Source organism: Echinops telfairi, unplaced genomic scaffold (assembly GCF_000313985.2).
Source record: "Echinops telfairi isolate 266 unplaced genomic scaffold, ASM31398v2 ScPeMD7_7468;HRSCAF=8506_0, whole genome shotgun sequence".
In the NCBI taxonomy this organism is placed as follows: domain Eukaryota; kingdom Metazoa; phylum Chordata; class Mammalia; order Afrosoricida; family Tenrecidae; genus Echinops; species Echinops telfairi.
In genome coordinates this window covers 77,715,421-77,731,427 of record NW_022111369.1, presented here as the reverse complement: position 1 = coordinate 77,731,427, position 16,007 = coordinate 77,715,421, and the positions used below count along the sequence as shown (strand labels likewise).

At 36.9% G+C, this 16,007-nt stretch overlaps 1 non-coding gene across 1 annotated transcript; it reads left to right on the top strand.

Moving 5' to 3' along the window:
* Positions 1-12,683: 12,683 nt before the first annotated feature.
* Positions 12,684-12,820, top strand: LOC115873402. Its single transcript, XR_004048399.1, has one exon. It is a non-coding gene; the product is annotated as a small nucleolar RNA SNORA42/SNORA80 family (small nucleolar RNA).
* The last annotated feature ends 3,187 nt before the right edge of the window (positions 12,821-16,007 follow it).

Below are 16,007 nucleotides of genomic sequence, written 5' to 3'. Positions count from 1 at the left end.
GTAATGACAATTAACTTTAATTTTGTAGAATGTATAGACTTGGGTTGCTTCCTTCTTTCACCTACCTTTCTCAGATTCACAATCCATCACTTCATTTAGTAATCCTCATAAGTAGCCATGCTACACCCTCAGCATCACTCAGAACGAATTTATCCTGAAATTCTAAGCTCTGAAATCCCCTCCCATTTACACAGCCTTTAACTTTCCAACTCCAAATCTTTTACTCTTTCTAAAATGGATGTTCTTAGGATATCCCCAGCCCAAATTGCATTCTCTTGTTCTTATTTTGTCTCCTGCTTACTCTGCTTTGAAACTGATTTAAAAGGTCTCTCAACCATGTCTTCAATGAAGGAACTACACATTTTGCAAATATCCATTAGAACTGGTTGAATACTCAAGAAAAATATTCTAATAAGTTGGACATGGTGCTATTTAAATTGTTTTTATAGCATTTGACATATAGCAACATAAATAAGTTTTAAAATTTAGCAAAGGGAAAAATAAATGTTTATTTTAGAATAGAAAATCAGGTCCACATAAATATGGACTATTTTTAATATTGAACATTTTTCTTACCTTAATGTCTGGAAGTCAGCATTCCTCACATTGTTTTCAGTAATGTCAATAATGTAATGCAACTGAGTGATTCTAGTTTAACTGAAAACCTCCATTTTGACTCCAGTGGTTATATGATAAAATCAAGTACAGATAGGATTTTACAAAGTCAAAGTAACAGAGCTTAATTTATGCAAAAATGGTCCTATTTTTATGACAATACCTTCGTTTTGTTGGTCAAGAAAAGTTGGTTTCTGGCAAGAATTTCTCCCAACTTCTTATTCCAATCTTTCAGGTCACAATATAAAATGAGAGTAGAACCCTACCCATGAGCCTTTGAAATTGCCAGATCATCGTTGTACGTGACGTCAAGTGCTCACGCTAACGCACTGTCTTCCCCTTTGTTCCCAAGCAGAAGATTGTCCATGCTTGGCTCTCTTAGTATTTTCTTATTTTCTCAAACACTCACAGAAAATTCTCTGCAGTCAATAGTGTGCAAGCTGAAGGAAAGAGTGAAGTTGCTAATTAAAATTTGCCAGTACCTCCATCCAGATTTTGACTACAGTGGAATAAATGTCATTTATATCACATTGTTGTGTGTGGCTTAGACCCAAGTTTTATCAACATCAGCTATCCTAACCTGTAGACCAGAACATTCTTTGTGCTTTTGTGCTTTGCAGGAAGTTTAACAATTCTTGGATTTTGCTCTCTATGTACCAACTATCACAGGGTTATACAATTGAAGATATATCAAGCAATTCGTAGTGCTTTCTAGAGGGTGTGTGTGTGGCGGGGGGAAGGAAACATTGTACGCAATTGAAACCCAATGCACTATGAGGATATATTTTAAACCCCTTTAGAGATTTCTTCTTACTGTTCCCTATCAGAATGGGCAAGGAGAATTTCTAGAAACTTGACAATAAACTAGATTCCTCTGAGAGGCTTTAAGTGTTCTTTAATACTTGATCCTAGACTCTTCTTTCTCTCATTTCCTATGTGACCTGATAGGTCCTGAGGTTTAGGAAAACTGACCTTCATGCCTGGCACAATAATGATGTTGTTGTCAGGTGCCACTGAATCTGTCCTGAAGCTCGCCAACCCATGCACAACAGAACAAAACACTGCGCAGTCCTGTGCCATCCTTACGATTGCTCCTATTCTCCAGCCCATTGTTGCAGCATCCGTCTCCTTGACCACCTTCGCCTTCTTTGCTGCCTCTCTCCTTTACCAAACAGGATGACTTTCTCCAGGGACGTATCTCTCCTGACAACATGTCTGAGGGATGTAAAATGAAGTCTCACCAGCTGTGCTTCTAAGGAACACTCTAAAAGTACTTCTTTCAAGACAGAGCGGTTTGTGTTTTTAGCAGCCCATGGTAATTTCAACATTCTTCTCCAGCATCACAATTTAAATACACCAATTCTACTTTGGTCTTCATTATTCAATATCCAACTTTCACACGCATATGAGGAAGGTGAAAATACCATGGCTCGAATAGGCAAATTTTAGTCCTCAAAGTAACATCCTTGCTCCTTTATATTCCAAAGAGGTCTTGTGTAAAAGACTTACGTAAGGCGATAATACTTTGATCTCTTCACTGCTGCTTCTAAAAACATTGACTGTGCATCCAAGCAAGCTAAAATCCTTGACAGCTTCAAATTTTTCGTAATTATCATGCTGTTACCTATTGGTTAAATTGTGAGGATGTTTGTCTTCTGTACATTGAGTTGTAATCCATATTGAAAGCTGCAGTTCTTGATTTTCAACAGCAAGGACTTTAAGTCCCTGTCACTTTTTGTAAGGAAAGCTGCATCATCTGCCTATCACAGGTTGTTAATAAACCTTCCTCCAATCCTGCTACCACATTCTTCATATAAGCCAAACTCTCTGATTATTTGCTCAGCGTGAGTTGAACACTATTCACCTTGTGCTACCCGTACGGCTTTTCAAAGACCAAGGACATAGTTTCTAGCATCAAAGCAACACACAAGCCTCCACAAGGTAAAAAACTGACAGACTATCGGTGAGGTATGATAAGAGCTGTAGTTAAACTGTGGTGTTGGCACCGAATATTGAATACACCATTGAGTATTCCTTCCTCCAGAGAAATGAAGGACGCTTGGTGGCACATGGGTAGACTGTTAGCCTGAAAACCTCAAGGTCAGTGGTTCAAACTCACCAGACACTCTGTGAGAGAAAGATCAGGCGCTCTACTGTCATAAACATTTATAGTATCAGAAACACAAAGACTTCAGCCATGCATGGCAGAAATGATAGCAGTGCATGGTGATATGAGAAGAAGCTTCAGTTTTAGAAGAACTATAATGAGAATGCACCTTCGACAATGAGGTAGAAGGGTGAGGCTCCAATGACTCACTTTGGACACTTGATTGTAAAATATCAATCACTAGAAACATACATCATGATTGATAGATATTTGCAAGTTTTATGGAAATCTTAAAGGATACGAATTAAAACAATCACCAAAATAATGGACTAAATGCATTAATGATTGTAAAGAGGGCCCAAGAGCAGGCAACAGAAGATTGTACTCAGCTCTCTGCACAGTCACAGTGTGGGAACACCTAAAACACAGCAATGAGTCTGGTAAACAGAGTAGCATCTGGACCTCAAGGCCCCTTTTCTTCTCTTCTGGCCCCTCCCCTTTCCTGCCTCTCCACCTCTTCTCCCTCTTCTTCAGCATTCCCTTAACTCAGCCCCCCCCTTTCCCTTTCCCTCTCCTCCGCCCCTTGCATGCCCTTTCCTTCCCCATCTCCTACTATCCCCTCCCCTCCCGTCCTCTCTTCTTCTCCTATCTGCTTGCTTTATTCTATTCTGATATCACACATCACAAAGTTTTACCTTCAGTACTCTAGAAATTTCCATCTCAAATATCAATAATTTGACTTATTTTCTTAGTGGGTAGGATGAATGATGTGACTCAAAATGTCTAGTGATAGAATGGATTAGATAACCAGTACTACAGCGAAGAAGGCTTCCATTAATGTCACAAAATATGATCTCATTACTGCCTTCTGAAGCTTAATTACAAGCAAGTGTGATATACATTTTAAGTTTTCATTTTCATTAAATATCACAGGATATCTGCATGAGCAGAGATCAATATCAACACATATATAAGACTATATTTTATGGCTATTGAAAAGTTATTGACTGGAAGATAATTATGTCATGCTAAGAATACTCTTTATTGCTTTTACATGCATTTCTTAATTATGCTGCCTAAAAATGACTCGGTATTTGGAGAATATGTGAAAAGTATATTATATATAACAACAAACATCAACACAGACTCACTGAGTTGATTACAAATCATAGGACCCCGTAGAGGATTTATGAGGCTCTAATAAGATAGAGGAACAGATTGCCTCCTCACTCTCCTGTGGGGTGGCTGGTGGATTAAAATACTAAAGTGAACCCAATATATATGTTAGTGGTTAGGTATCATCAAAGATACATAAATAAAGATAGTTATCTTTGTTTCTCATTTCAAAAAACATACTTTGTTTGGGTTATTTATTTCTATATAATATGCAACCTTAAATCAACATAATATTTTCAAACAAATAACTACATTTATCCCACCTGATTTTTATATGACTTGAGTTTGACCCAATGATTCCTGTAGTCTGGAAAATGCATTAAAACTCTGGGAGCTCAATTAGAGAAATCTATCTAAAATCTTACATCCACTTGGCTGTAGAGTGTGAGTCTACTGTTGTTGGGTGCTTGCTTTGTTTTGTATGATTTTCTGTATATGAAATCCCGGAGAGGTAAATCTATAGAGACAATAACTAGTTTAATAATTACCTAGGATCATGGCAGAAGTTAGAGGAAAAGGGGAGCTAACAATAATGAGTAAAATAAAAACTGCTCTGAAATTTGTTGTCATGATATTTGCACAACTATTCTTAATGTGATTGGATGCTTTTGTTGTATGATATGTAAAATATATGCTAATGAAAATATTTCTTAAAAGCATGTACTGCTGTGGGAATGGCACAGAACTAACATCTTCTATTAAACGTTCCGTAGCTATGAGTCAGAACTACAGCTCATTTCCCCATAGATCACCTCATATTGCTAGGAGGTGTCATTCTTTTCATTTTCCCCTCTTCAATGACAGCATAATTGTATACCTTTGCATATTATGACAGCCTTTGAGTACTAGTTAGACTGAAATTTCCTTGAGCATTGGACATTTTCTGCAGTCTTCCTCTGTGTCTTTGTTGTTGTTGTTGTTTGTACTACATTGTACTAAATTGTTTAATCAGGTTCTAGCCACAGACTTTGAACCCCCACCAAACAACTTTTCCTTGATGGTCAGTGTGGGGGATATGTTTTTGTTTTGTTTTCTGCCTAGGGGCTATTTGCATATTTATAACATCACTCCCTTGACATACTGGTCTCACATTTAATTAACTCATGCCTAATACAACTGGAACTGCTTCTCTTTGATGAGTCATGCAAAGTTAGCTGGGATTAATTGCCACCATGCTTGGTAGAGGGGCAATAAAACAGACTAAGGCCCTCAACAAGATGCATTGACAAGGTGGCTGTGCCAATGGACTCAAACGTAAGAATAGTGGGGAGGATGGCACAGCACCCAAGTGTGCCCTTCTCTTGTCATTAGAGTCATTATCAGTTGTGCCGACTGCTGCGTCATGAGTCTGAAGAGGAACTTTGTGGCCAGCACTGAATGTATGGCCTTGAGTTGGACTGGGCTGCAATGCCTTATCGATAAATAATAATTACACGAGTGTCACTGGATTCATTTCTCTAGACAACTTGGCCTAATACATGGAACCACACCATTTCGTCTTATATTTTATAAGTGAACAAAAGAATAATATTTGATGCACACATACAAATAAGAATTTACCACAACACGTATAGTTCTCATGTATGCATATCTGGTCATGTGGCCTTAGCTCTGTATTTCCTTTGCACTCAGCAAGTTCTTTGGCTAGTTGTCATTCTTTGCTTAAAGCAGTGACCCAAACCCTCATTCCCGAAGAGTCTAAGCTTTTATTAATTAAATCAGAATGACAGTTTACTGCCGTCGAGTTGAGGCTGACTCATAGTGACCCGAGAGGACAGGGAAGCATTGCGCCTGTGGGTTTCTGAGACTAACTCTTTACGGGAGTACAAAACCCCGTCTTTCTCCCATGGAGTGGCTGGTGATTTTTTAACTGCTGACCTTGCAGATCACAGCCCAACTCACAACCAGGACACTACCACTACAAGCTGATATATATATATCACTAAACGTGTTTCTACAAGCTGATATATATATATAGTAGTATATATACTATATATATAATATATATATAGTAGTATATATATATACTATATATATACTATATATATATAGTTACACGAGTAACTAAATGTGTTTCTCTAGAAAACCCAGCCTAACGCAGAAGTTAAAAGCTTAGAGTCAATAATGGGTGAGAAAGTTGCTTTTCTGGGAACATGCAGCAATCTCTTGTAAGGCACCTATTTAGGCCGTGCTCCAAAGAGAGCTTCAAGTGCCATATCCGAATGTATAGTTGCACTAATATTCTCGAGTACGAGTGGGGGTATAATGGTTTTCCTGAACATTGGTTAATCTCCTCAGATCAGGGGTTTGGTACTGGTGGATGGACTGGCTTAATGGAATCTAGGGTCTCAAAGTCTGTCTGAAAAGCAATCAGGCCGTATATCCTCAACCCAAATTTCAGGGTCTCATTTCTTTCCAATCAGCACTTTCTTTTTTATATCAGACACATTTCTAGGTTGAAAATAAAGCTGCACTGTAATTTAGCTGCTCATATAAGAAGAATCTAGGTTTGGTTTTCAGCAATATTTGTTATTAGAAGAAATAAGGCTTTCTTCAATGGCACAAGTACAAGCTTTGATGTCTTTTATTCTACATTTAAGTTGGGCTTCAACTCACTCTTTTACCAGTTTGTAAGTATTATCAACAATAAGCTTCCCTGTAAGTATCATCCTGACAATGTTATAGAAAGATATCAAATATGCGATCACCCAGACCCTAGTATCTCATCGATATTTCACCTATTGGTGGTGCTATTTTGGGTATCAATCTTGCCACCTTACACCATGGATTAGAAGCACTCTTTTTGGTGACAGAATTTAGTCATGGAACTGACAGTAATTGTACAGGCTGAATGTTTTGGTGCTTTCATAGAACAAATTAGCCTTCTATAACTTCATGGATATTGGCAAAATTCCTAAGACGATCTCATTCTCAGCCTTCAAGCCAATTTCAATTCATACCCTCCCTATGGAACAGAGTAAACCTGGCATTATGGGTGCCCCACACTGTAAATATTTATGAGTAGAAAGCCTCATCTTTCTTCTTTGCATTTGTTGAAACCACCTGTTTTTCAACTTGGGATTAGCTGCCTAGGGTATAACTCACAATGCCACTAAGGCTCCTCTAAAAACTTTTTAGGTATAAAAACGAAAGAGCTTTACAACTGATGGTACAGAAAGCACCTACAGTTTTCTAGTTGGTTAGAATTTCTTTGACTTCAGGACCTGTGAGGTGAAGTCACAAGGCCAAATTGGATGTTACGCATACCATGGATTTGCAATATACCCAAGAAATCCTAGACTTAGGAAGCAAAAGCTCTCTTAACAAAACTAAACCAACTTTTCACTGGAGTTAGATAGTATAATTGTGGTCCGCTCCAAAGTGAGAAACCATCAACTACCCTTGAATAGATTGGACAGAACAAAGGCAGTCACTACTGCTAATAGCAAGACATGCAAAAATGCAAGTAATCAATAGAGATGGAAGATTAAATATTTGATTTTTCTCTTTTTCTGTCCTCCAATAACTGAAACTTTTGATTAATAGCTTTACTTTATAATAGTACCAGATATTGTGTCATAGAATATAGGAGAACTTGCTGTCAATTATTTTGTACTAACTTTTGAACATGATTTTATTTAGTGATTACAGTCATTGATTATTATTTCTAAATTTGTGTGCAATATTAAAAAGGTGTGCCTGCAAAAGAAAAAAAATCATACTTTAAGGCTTATAACAAGAACAAAACAATTCTTAGTAGTCTGATATAACCTCCTGTGTTCTACACATACTTTGAAGTAGAGGAGGAAATATATTAAACATTTAATCAGATTTTGTTGTTATTGTTTTGGGGGTAAGGTGGAACTACCACAAAACAAACAACCAAAGTAAATACTTTGGTTATTTTTTGTCATGGAACTGCCTAGTTTTAGATTTCAACGTGTAAGTTAGATGATGGCAAAATCAAATAAGAATTCGATGTAACAACGATGAGAAATACAACTTTCCTCTAGTTCCTAAATGTTTCCTCCCCGCTCCCACTACCTTGACTCGAATTCTATCTTGCAACACTGGCTAGACCAGAGGATGTACACTGGTACAGATAGGAACTGAAAATACAGGGAATCCAGGGCAGATGAGCCCTACAGGACCAGTGGTTTGAGTGGCGAAACAGGGAGGGTAAAGGGAGAATGGGTAGGAAAGAGGGAACCTATTACAAGGAACTATATGTGACCTCCTCCCTGGGGGACAGACAACCGAAAAGTGGTTGAAGGGAGACGTCAGACAGGGCAAGATATGACAAAATACCAATTTATAAACTATCAAGGGCTCATGAGGGAGGGGGGAGCAGGGAGGGAGGGGAAAAATGAGGACCTGATGTCGGGGGTTTAAGTGGAGAGAAAATGTTTTGAGAATGATGTACAAATGCGCTTTACACAATTGATGTGTGTATGGATTGGGATAACAGTTGTATGAGCCCCTAATAAAATGTTAAAAAAAAAAAGAATTCTAAAGGTGGAATATGGAATACATTACTGAAGTTTAGATTTAATGGAGCCCAAACTGCTATCCATTTATTTTTCACTCCCATTTTGTATTGTTTTCCATTTACTGAAATAAGGGAAAGAGATTGGATGCTGTGCATAAAACCTGTTTATTACATGTTGTTGATCATATGTACTGTCTACTCAGTTGTGCCTCATAGAAAAACTATGTCCAACAGAAGAGAAGAGAATACTGCCTGGTCCTGAGCGATCCTCAGAATTGTTATGATTTCTCCCAGTGTTAGAGCCACTGTGATGGCGCATCTCCTTACGGGGTTTCCTCTTGTGAATGACATCCTACTTTACCAAGCACCAAGTCCTTCTTCCATAATTGATCCCTCCTGATATTATGTCAAAAGTGTCTGAGATTAATTCTCATCATCCTTGCTTTTAAGAAGAATTCTGACTGTAATGCTCCCAGAAGAGATTTATTCATTTTCTTGGCAATCCATTGCTCATTCAATAATATTTAGTGATTTTTTTGTTGTTAGATGCCTTAAAGTCAGCCAGGACCCATAGCAACCCTATAAGCAACATAACAAAGCACTGGCCCATCCCACACCATCATCACGACCATTCCTGGGCCCAAGCCCATTCTTACAGCCACTGTGGCAATGTATCTCGTCATGGGCCTTCCTCTCTTTGTTCACTCTCCCTCCGTTTTACCAAGTCCTTGAATGGAGACTGCTCTGTCCTGACAAGTCCAAAATATGTAAAAGGAAATCCTGCCATCCTTGCCTCCAAGGAGCACTCTGGCCAGAGCTCTTCCAAGACAGACCAGTTTGTTTGTAATAGTCCACAGCAGTTTCAATATTCCTCTCAAGCACCACTTTTCAAATATATCAATTTTTGGTGTTCTTTAGATAATATATATATCTTTCACTGCCTCTGAGGCAGTTGAAAATATCATGGCTTGGGTCAGACACACCTTGGTCTTCAAAGTAACATCCTTGCTTTTCACTATTCTAAGGAGTTTTTATGCAGAAGATTTACCTAATGCAATGTGTCTCTTGATCCCTTGACTATTGCTTTCTTGAGCATTGACTGTGGATCCAAGCAAGACAAAATCCTTGACAACTTAAAACTTTGTTCCACTAACTGTGATGTTACCTATTGGTCCAGTGGTGAGGATGTGGCCTTTCTCCCATTGAGTCTATCCCAAAGACTGTAATCCTGTAATCCGTGATCTCCACCAGAAAATCTTCAAGTCTGCTACACTTTCAACAAGCAACGTTATATAATCTGCATATTTCAGGTTGTTATTAAGCCTTCCTCCAATTCTGATGCCATGTTGTTATTTATATCATGAAGGTTTTGATTATTTGCTCAGAATACAGAGTGAATAAGTATGGTGAAAGGATAAAATTCTGATGCACATCTTTCCTGATGGTAAACCAGGCAGTATTCATATATTCTGCTTGCACAACTGCCTCTTGATTGATGCACAAATTCCATATAAGCACAATCAACTGTTCTGGAATTCCCATTCTTCTCAATGTTATCTATAGTGTGTTATTATTCACATAGTCAAATGCCTTGGCATAGTCAATAAAATACCAGTAAACATCTTTCAAGTATTTTGTACCAGCTTCATAATTAAGAAGCAATTATTTTTTTTTGCCTAGTCATCTTTATTCATTGCCTATATTTAGGATGCTTAGTAGTACATTGGTGTCAAGTTGGGCTGTGATGCAGAAGGTTGGTGGTTCAAAATCACCAACAGCTCTTTCAGAGAAGACAAGGCTGTCTACTCCTGTAAAGATTGGGTCTCAGAAACTCAAGGCGGAAGTTTTACCCTGTCCTATAAGGTTGCTGTGTGTCCACATCAACTCAGTGGCAGTGAGATTTTTCATTGAAATTTTACTTGCAAATGAGATAACTGAAAATACTATGGCTCCGGTCAGGCTCAGTTTAGCCCTGAAAGTGACATCTTTGCTCTTTAACACAATGAAGATATGTTTTTATTTTGTTTCTTTGTTTGTTTATAACATTTTACTCAGAATTTGGTTAAGGTTTACAGAGCACATTATCAGTGTTACATTCAAAATTGATTTGCCTTCTGCTTCATCTCCTTCACTGTAGTCCCATCAGTGTAGTAACATCCATCATCAGACCCTTCCTGTGTTTCAGTCTCTGATCCTTCTGCTTTTCGAACACTTTTAAAATTTTGACCTTGAGTAGATAATGCCCCTTTGAGTTCAAAATGGTCAATTATTCTAGGTTATACACACCCATGCACTGTTATTGCTACACCCATGCACTGTTATTGCTCACCTACCATTGAGTCCATTTGACTCATAGTGACACTATAAGACATGGTAGGACTACAGCCATGGGTTCTGAGACTGTAAATCTTCACTGGAGTAGAAAACCTCATCTTTCTGCCACAGAACAGCTCCTGGCTATAACTGCTGACCTTTCAGTTGGCATGCTAATGAGTATCATAGTAAACTACTAGGGCTCCTTAGCTAGAAATATAGAAACCATGAAATAGAAGTATACAAATGTGCTAGTCAATTAGGCCTCTGTAGGATTATGTGTGTGGAGTATAATCAGGTCATAGCTTGATTGGGGGCGCGGGGGTGACTAAGATAAATGCTTTCTTTTTCTACCTTGTGATGAGACCAGCATTCTGCTATTTAAGCTAGTCCTGTGCCTCAACCGTGTGCTGCGCTACCTGTGGGCCGAGACAACCTGTAGGTTGCATCACATTGCTGTGCATAGCTAGAGCATGAGGCTCCACTGAAACCTGCTTCACTGTGTGCCATGTTGCCATGCAAACATTGCTAGAACTTGAGACCCCATTGGGGCCTGCTTTGCTATGCTCCCACACTACTGACTGTGGCTTCCCCTCCCTGCTGTCTGCTGCTTGGGCAATGCTGCCTGTCTTGTCTGAGGGCAGACTGAACTGTCTGCTTCCTTGACCTTGGACCAGCATCCCTTGTGAGTTGAAGGACTTTCAGTATATTAATTGTTCCAGGAAAGTGAGGTGAACTGAGCCCTCTCTACTGCTGTGTGGACTAATTAGTCATTATATTCCTTCTTGCTACCAACCTATCCTTTTACATATATATATATATTCATTACTGTCCTGGTTTTGTTTCTACAAAGAACCCGGCATAGCACAACAGGCAAGTATAATTTGGGTTTTTTGTTTGTTTTAATTTCACTTCTGAGTACTTTTATATTTGGGCATTCTTAAACCTAGAAGCATAAATTGGATTAATATACATACTTCCCGGCTCCAGCATAGATGAACCTACTCTAAAGGCTTTTTGAGAAATTTTAAAGAAGTCTCTCGATATAATTTTCTTGAGATACAGAAAATGCTCTTATTTTAACATTAATAGTTATACTAATTCGAAAAAAAATACTTATGTGACTGTGCAATATTCATTTAATGTTCGAAATTACATGCAATAATGGTATTATATCACATTGATTTGTTTTTAAATATATTAATCTTTAGGTTACAGTAAAAGGTGTGTATGACATCAAGAATGTTAGGGAAAGAACAGAAAATTCCACTGAAAAACACCTAAGAATTCAACTGATGAACTACAGTGAGATTTACCAATTCGAAGAGTTTGTAATTAGAGAACTCTTTCCCATCATGAGCATCCACGACAGGGAAAGGATGTCCTAAAGAAGCCTCGTTGTCCATTACAATAATAAATACCACACTCACACAAGTCATGACAGCTCACCATCATCTAGGACATTGCCATGACACTTCTGACTTGACCAAATAAAGGACAGTGAGAATTGGACCCAAACTTAACAGAAGTTCTTTCCATTCTCCATGAACAATGATGAATATTCCCTCCCTTAGTCTGGATACATTTGTAAAAGTACCGTGCCACCCTATGGCATCACCACCCAGTGAGACTGATCTATTACTTCACATGCAGGTTAAAAATGGACCATGAATAAAGTATACCTGAAAAGAACTGATGCATTTGAATTGTGGTAAAGTTGAATAAATGAAATTACTATGGATTGACAGTGGAACAAGCAAATGTCCGGAAAGAACTGTCAGAATGAGTAAGGATTGAACTCCATGAAATCTAACAACAGCAACAATAAAGATGTGCACATGGTAACGTTAGTCTTTCCCTTAGAGACTGATTAACTAGACAAAGTAATCGTGGTTGCTCTTAGTTGACATAAAATTGGACATACTTTTAACCACACCCTTAAAATATTCAACATAGTATTTCCTCAGGTAAAACAATTCTTGTGCATGGGTTTGGATTTATGGCAGGTCCGATCCCATGGGCCTCTCACAGTGTCCCATGCCAAAGCAAACTGTAACCCTGAACCATTGCCTGGCATTATTACCCCATGGATTTCAGGCACTGAAGCGGGTTGCACAGTGAAGAAAAAACAACAACAAACAATTCTTTTTTTTTTAAACCAAACAATTCTTAATAATGATATTAATTTCTGAGTTAAGATACTAATTGAGTCCAAAAATTTACAAAATTAATTCCCTGTATTATATATGTGAATTGGCATTATTCAGAGAATATTATAATGAGAATCCACCTAAAGGTTAGCTGGATCATGCTGTTAAAATACTGTTGCATGTACCTTGAGTCAATCACACAAAGTACTTAAAAGTACCTGGAACTTTGCTGAGCTCACAGGAATGAGTTTTACGGCTAAAATTTTGCTTGCTTGCTATTAGCAAAATTTATTCAGACACTTGCTTTAACTCAATGTCTCCAGTTGATAGAGAGATGTTGAAACCCACAGCCCTTGCCTGTAATGTCTGAAATTTAGGAATAGGTACCAAAATAGTTTAATTTTTAATGGTCAAATTGACACAATTTGTTTTTTTAAAGGTGAGTGTCACAAAAGAAAATGAATTGATTGAATAACTTAAGTGACTAAATTTTTTTCCTGGGACTATAAAGATCACATTTTTTATTTAATAATTTTAACGAGGGCTCTTACAGCTCTTATAACAATCAATACCTACGTCCATTGCATCAAGCACATTTGGGCATATTTTACCACCATCACTTTCAAAACATGTTCTTTCTATTCGAGTCCTTGGTAGCTCCTCAGTTTTTCCTCTCTCCCTCAAGAACCTTTGATACTTTATAAATTATTATTATTTTAATATCTTACACTGACCACTTTCTCCTTTCACCCACTTTTCTATTGTTCATCCCCCTGTTGGGAAGGGGGGCAGGTGGGATGTTATATGTCGATTATTGTGATTGGTTCCCCCTTAAAGATCTTTTTAAATTTACTTCCTATCAAGAATTTAAGTTGATGCATGTCAGCTTAGAAACATTTAGTTTTGTCTTCTTCTTTTCTAAAATATTAGTAATTTTTCCCTCAGTGAATGAACCTGCATTACCCTGTTTTACAAAATATGATGTATGTCAGAATCATAATGCAATAATTTGCAAGAAAAATTTAGCTGTCTAGGGGTCTAAAATGTTTTAATAATTATATCAGTTTATTCTCCACCCATAAAACGAAAGAAATTATATCAGGATGTCAAAAGTCCATGCAGTGTTTTCTTCAGAAGGCATCTGTGAGTAGGAACTAATTTGACGTCACCCCAAATTGCATTCTCTATGCAGTGGTACACAAGTTTTAAACAAAGGTCAAAGATAGAAATAGAGAAAGAGAAGTTATGGACAAAACCGAACTAACACTACTCATACAAAGATTCACACAGGGATCAAGTAATTGAAATCTTCACGGCAGGTTCTCATCTGAAATCCATGTGTGACAACTTGGAAAATCTTAGTTGATTGGATTGTTATTGTCAATGAGAGCACATGACTAATACGTCCTATAGTGTTTCTCTAAATAATGTCAATATCAATAAATAATGTTTAATAATTTATTAGAATCCCTTTCATTCCAGAATTTTTGAAAATATTCTGTACAGCTGATTTGTTCTCTGGGGAGTTATAAACTACTGTGGGAAACACTTATGACTGAACGAGTTATTTTCTCCCAAGAGTTTACTTACAATCTGTGTATGAATGAACAAAATGGATTCATTTAAAATCTTAAAAACTATGTTAGTTTTTAATATTTTCACAATCTCAAGTGATTCACCACTAATATACACAACTAATAACACTTTTTTATCATACACATGAAAGTAATTTCTGTATTTCTGCTTTCATTCTTCTCTAGGGTCAGATTATTCATTCTCTTCATTTAGTATTTTTGTTCTTATGGAAGTATTTTCGTTTCTTCTTCTGATGGGTTCCCCAGAAACTGTTATAAAATAATCATCAAAGGAATGCACTAATTGCCATTGGTATAATTTATGGGCTGCAAAAGTTGAAATAACCATTGTTTATCATCATCTCTCTAAGATTCTTCTTTAAGCAATAAGAATAAACTTTATTTTTTCAAATTTTTATCTACCACAAATTATTATAATTATCATTTATCATATATATTAATATATTAAATCAATCTTACACAATGATTAAATATTTGGCCATGTCAATAGCTTCAGAATCTATTGACTGTTTTTATCTTAATCCTCTGAGAAGACAACAGATAACTTAGATTTTTACCACTTTGTTGATTTCAGTCCTCATGCTGCCAAAATATTTTAGTGTTTCATTAAAGTGTAGGGCTCTTTTGGTGGTGAAATCTGCATTAGGATAGAGTCTAAGACAAAAAATTCCTGACTAACATCCTATGAAGAATGTCATAAATGATGGCAGAAACAGTAATGCTCACAGCGATACGGCAGCTGCCAGAGGGAAGCAAATAATAAGCTCTAAAAATTCCAAGTTTTACTTAAGAAGGAAGCTGAAGTTCTCACAAGTTAAAAACTGAATTTCCATGGAATTTTCAGGAAGATTTGTTGATGAGTATGGATTCAAACACTCTTGAAAACAATTCTGAATAATTCAGCTTAGGAAACAAAGAATTTAAAACCCATCTCTTGTTTTTGTCTCTAAACTCTAATCAGACATAAAGCACAGGATTTTGCTTTTGAACCAGCTACCAATATCAATCTTGTGGGGAACTGACCTTTGCAAAGAAATTTTCAAACAACTCATAAAAGTGTCTCTTGGAAATCCCTTGCTAGATTGAACCTTAGTGTAATACAGGATATTTGGAATTTTCAAGTCTCACATAAAAGAATATCATATTATTATGGATGGTTCTGTCAACAGGGGCTCATTCTGATCACACTGTATTTTAAAATTCTTAATGCTCAAAGTGACTATAAAAATATAATCAATTTATGAGAATATCTCCTTTGTTTCACAAAGTATTAAATATTTTCTCAGTGTTTCAAGACTATGAACTTATATTCATACCTCTACCATTTCTGATAGCCATATTTGTTGTTTTTTTTGTTTTAAATTTTCCCAAATGCTTGCACAGTATCACTTTAGACATGTAAGTTTACTTATTTTTGGTAAGAAGTATTCACAGACTGAATTGAATTTACTAATGAAGCTATAGAAGTCATAAGTTAATAAACGGTACTAGAACATATTCCTGATGTGCTTAAATACTATTGCTATTTCTTCTTGTCTTACTCAATAAAATATCTACCGTCT